At 39.6% G+C, this 5308-nt stretch overlaps 1 non-coding gene across 1 annotated transcript; it reads right to left on the bottom strand.

Annotated features, from left to right (window-relative positions):
* Positions 1–4348: 4348 nt before the first annotated feature.
* LOC112767120 (small nucleolar RNA R71) lies at positions 4349–4456 on the bottom strand. The gene has a single exon (XR_003184745.1). It is a non-coding gene; the product is annotated as a small nucleolar RNA R71 (small nucleolar RNA).
* Between the last annotated feature and the right edge of the window lie 852 nt (positions 4457–5308).

Genomic DNA, 5308 nt, shown 5'->3' with positions numbered 1-5308 from the left:
AAATTGATCCAGAACCTGAAAGGACTCTGAAGAGAAAATTAAGAGAAGCTAAGTTACAACAATCTAAAGGTAACCTTTCAGAAATATTAGAGCAAGAGAAGGAGATGGCAGCCGAAAATAATAATAATGCAAGAAGAATGCTTGGTGACTTCACAAAGCCAACATCCAAATTTGATGGAAGAAGCATCTCCATTCCTGCCATTGGAGCCAATAACTTTGAGCTGAAACCTCAGCTAGTTGCCTTAATGCAACAAAACTGCAAGGTTTATGGACTTCCATCTGAAGATCCTTATCAGTTTTTAACTGAGTTCTTGCAAATCTGTGAGACTGTAAAGACGAATGGAGTTGATCCTGAAGTCTACAGACTCATTGATGAGCGGATAATTTATATACTTTTTGGCATTGTTTTTAGTATGTTTTTGGTATGATATAGTTAGTTTTTAGTATATTTTTATTAGTTTTTAGTTGAAATTCACTTTTCTGGACTTTACTATAAGTTTGTGTGTTTTTCTGTGATTTCAGGTATTTTCTGGCTGAAATTAAGGGACCTGAGCAAAAATCTGATTCAGAGACTAAAAAGGACTGCAGATGCTGTTGGATTCTGACCTCCCTGCACTCGAAGTGAATTTTCTTGAGCTACAGAAGCCCAATTGGCGCGTTCTCAACGGCGTTGGAAAGTAGACATCCTGGGCTTTCCAGCAATATATGATAGTCTATACTTTGCCCAAGATTTGATGGCCCAACCCGGCGTTCAAAGTCACCCTCAGAAATCCCAGCGTTAAACGCTGGAACTGGCACCCAAATGGGAGTTAAACGCCCAAACTGGCATAAAAGCTGGCGTTTAACTCCAAGAAGAGTCTCTACACGAAAATGCTTCATTGCTCAGCCCAAGCACACACCAAGTGGGCCCGAAAGTGGATTTTTATGTCATTTACTCATTTCTGTAAACCTTAGGCTACTAGTTTTCTATAAGTAGGACCTTTTACTATTGTATTGAGACATCGGGGTAGCTATCTTCATGCTATCTTAGATCATTGGGAGGCTGGCCTCACGGCCATGCCTAGACCTTGTTCTTATGTATTTTCAACGGTGGAGTTTCTACACACCATAGATTAAGGTGTGGAGCTCTGCTGTACCTCGAGTATTAATGCAATTACTATTGTTCTTCCATTCAATTCCACTTGTTCTTGTTCTAAGATATCACTTGTTCTTCAACTTGATGAATGTGATGATCAGTGACACTCATCATCATTCTCACCTATGAACGTGTGACTGACAACCACCTCCGTTCTACCTTCGATTGGGTGAATATCTCTTGGATTCCTGATTGCACGATGCATGGTTGATCGCCTGACAACCGAGTGCTCGTCTGACAAATGAGCCAACCATTCCGTGAGATCAGAGTCTTCGTGGTATAGGCAAGAACTGATGGCGGCATTCAAGAGAATCCGGAAGGTCTAACCTTGTCTGTGGTATTCTGAGTAGGATTCAATGATTGAATGACTGTGACGTGCTTCAAACTCCTAGCAGGCGGGGCGTTAGTGACAGACGCAAAAGAATCGATGGATTTTATTCCGGCCTGACCGAGAACCGACAGCTGAATTCCGCGTGCTGTGACAGAGCATATGCAATCGTTTTCACTGAGAGGATGGGAGGTAGCCATTGACAACGGTGAAACCCTACACGAGCTTGCCATGGAAAGGAATAAGAAGGATTGGATGAAGACAGTAGGAAAGCAGAGAGACGGAAGGGAAGGCATCTTCATGCGCTTATCTGAAGTTCCTACCAATGAATTACATAAGTATCTCTATCTTTACCTTTGTGTTATTTTCGTTCATCACCCATATACATTTGAGTTTGCCTGACTAAGATTTACAAGATAACCATAGCTTGCTTCATACTAACAATCTCCGTGGGATCGACCCTTACTCGCGTAAGGTTTATTACTTGGACGACCCAGTGCACTTGCTGGTTAGTTGTGCGAAGTTGTGTAATGCCATGGTATTGAGCTACCAAGGTTTTGGGGTTCATGACCGGGGATTATGAGAGTTGTGAAAAGTATTGTTCACAATTTCGCGCACCAAGTTTTTGGCGCCGTTGCCGGGGATTGTTCAAGTTTTGAGCAAGCTTTTGGTAACATCAGTGCCAAGATCCGGTAACAAGCACCAAGTTTTTGGCGCCGTTGCCGGGGATTGTTCAAGTTTGGACAACTGACGGTTCATCTTGTTGCTTAGATTAGGTATTTATTTTTTTCGAAAATCTTGAAGAGGAATTCTAGAGTTTCATGATGATTTGTTGAAGTCTGGCTGGCTGAGAAGCCATGTCTAATCTCATTGGACCGAGGTTTCAACTTATCATCACAAGAGCTTGTTGATTTTTATCAATCTTGCTTTTGGAGCAGTGATCTGCTAAGGCTTGGCTGGCCTTTGGCCATGTCTAGTGTTTTGGACCGAAGCTTTCTTTGAAAGCTTGGCTGGCTGTGAAGCCATGTCTAATTCCTGGACCGGAGTCGTAGACTAGCATTGCACTGATTCCTGGAATTCTCATTAAGAATTTTGATATCTTTTTCCACTTAATTTTCGAAAAACACAAAAAAATTAAAAAAAATCATAAAATCCAAAAATTTCTTGTTTGAGTCTAGTGTCTCCTCTTAAGTTTGGTGTCAATTGCATGCATTCATTCATGTGTCTTAAGGTTTTTTCAAGTAATTCTTGATGATCTTCGTGCTCTGATCTTTGAATTCTATTGACTTGAGTGTTTTGAGTGTCTCATATGCATTTTCATTTTGTTAGTGTCAGTAGTATACAAACTGCTAAGTTTGGTGTTTTGCATGCATTGTTATTTGATTCTTGTTGCATTTTGATTTTTTCCTTATTATTAAAAATCCAAAAATATTTTTAATTTGTGTCTTTTCAAGTCAATAATAAAGAGAATTGAAGATTCAGAACATACAGCAGAGGAATTGCACAGAAAAAGCTGGGCGTTCAAAACGCCCAGTGAAGAAGGACAGACTGGCGTTTAAACGCCAGCCAGGGTACCTGGTTGGGCGTTTAACACCCAAAAGGGTAGCATTTTGGGCGTTAAACGTCAGAATGTGCACCATTCTGGGCGTTTAACGCCAGGATGGCTAGAGGGGAAGATTTTGTTTTCAAATCAGATTTTTTTTCTAAGTTTTCAAAATCTTTTCAAAATCAAATCTTTTTCAAATCAAATTTTTCAATCAAATCTTTTTCAAAACCAATTTCTTTCCATTTTTAAAGATACTTGCTACCAATTAATGATTTGATTCAACATTTCAAGTATGTTGCCTTTTCTGTTGAGAAAGGTTTAATATTTGAATCATATCTTTTCTTGTTAGTCAAGTTTTTAATTTTCAAATCAAATCTTTTTAAAATGTTTCTCAAATCATATCTTCTCAATCACATTTTTTTTAAAAACCAATCATATCTTCTTAACCACATCTTTTTCAAAATAGTTTTCAATCAAATCTTTTTGATTTCTAATTTCAAAATCTTTTTCAAAAATCACTTGATTTCTTTTCCACTTTCATTTTCGAAAATTAAGTAATGCTTTTCAAAAATGTTTTCAAAATCTTTGACTTAATTTTCGAAAATCACCTCCCCTCTTCTCACATCCTTCTATTTATGGACTAACACTATCCATTAATGCAAAATTCGAACTCCATTTTCTCTGATAAGTTCGAATTTTCTACTTCTGTCTTCTACTCTTCTTTTCCTCTGACACCTAAAGGAATCTCTATACTGTGACATAGAGGCTTCCACATTTTCTTGTTCCCTTCTCTTTCTTATGAGCAGGAGCAAAGACAAAAACATTCTTGTTGAAGCTGATCCTGAACCTGAAAGGACCTTGAAGAGAAAGCTAAGAGAAGCCAAAGCACAACTCTCTTTAGAGGACCTGACCGAATTCTTCAAAGAAGAAGAACATATGGCAGCCGAAAACAACAATGCCAACAATGCAAGGAAGGTGCTGGGTGACTTTACTGCACCTACTCCCGACTTCTATGGGAGAAGCATCTCTATCCCTGCCATTAGAGCAAACAACTTTGAGCTTAAGCCTCAATTAGTTTCTCTAATGCAACAGAATTGCAAGTTCCATGGACTTCCATTGGAAGATCCTCATCAGTTTTTAGCTGAGTTCTTGCAAATCTGTGACACTGTCAAGACTAATGGGGTTGACCCTGAGGTCTACAGACTTATGCTATTCCCCTTTTGCTGTAAGAGACAGAGCTAGGACATGGTTGGACTCTCAACCTAAAGAAAGCCTGAACTCTTGGGAAAAGCTAGTCAATGCCTTCTTGGCAAAGTTCTTTCCACTTCAAAAATTGAGTAAGCTTAGAGTGGAAGTCCAAACCTTCAGACAGAAGGAAGGAGAATCCCTCTATGAAGCTTGGGAAAGATACAAACAATTAATTAGAAAGTGTCCTTCTGATATGCTTTCTGAATGGAGCATCATAGGTATTTTCTATGATGGTCTCTCTGAACTATCCAAGATGTCTTTGGATAGCTCTGCTGGAGGATCTCTTCATTTGAAGAAGACGCCTACTGAAGCTCAAGAACTGATTGAAATGGTTGCAAATAACCAATTCATGTACACTTCTGAAAGAAATCCTGTGAACAATGGGACTAGTCAGAAGAAAGGAGTTCTTGAGATTGACACTCTGAATGCCATTTTGGCTCAGAATAAAATATTGACCCAACAAGTCAATATGATTTCTCAAAGTCTGTCTGGAATGCAAAATGCACCAAGCAGTACTAAGGAAGCTTCATCTGAGGAAGAAGCTTATGATCCTGAGAACCCTTCAATGGAAGAGGTGAATTACATGGGAGAACCCTATGGAAACACCTACAATCCTTCATGGAGGAATCATCCAAATATTTCATGGAAGGATCAACAGAGACCTCAACAAGGTTTCAATAACAATAATGGTGGAAGAAACAGGTTTAGCAATAGCAAGCCTTTTCCATCATCTTCTCAGCAACGGACAGAGAGCTCTAAGCAGAATACCTCTGACTTAGCAACCATGGTCTCTGATCTAATCAAAACCACTCAAAGTTTCATGACTGAAACAAGGTCCTCCATCAGAAATTTGGAAGGACAAGTGGGTCAGCTGAGCAAGAAAATTACTGAACTCCCTCCTAGTACTCTCCCAAGCAATACAGAAGAAAATCCAAAAGGAGAGTGCAAGGCCATCAACATGGCCGAATTTTGGGAGGAAGAAGAGGCAGTGAACGCCACTGAGGAAGGCCTCCATGGACGTCCACTGACCTCCAATGAGTTCCCCAATGAG

This window comes from Arachis hypogaea, chromosome 2 (assembly GCF_003086295.3).
Source record: "Arachis hypogaea cultivar Tifrunner chromosome 2, arahy.Tifrunner.gnm2.J5K5, whole genome shotgun sequence".
NCBI lineage: Eukaryota > Viridiplantae > Streptophyta > Magnoliopsida > Fabales > Fabaceae > Arachis > Arachis hypogaea.
Note: the sequence above shows the minus strand (reverse complement) of the source record. Positions and strands in the feature narration are given on the sequence as shown.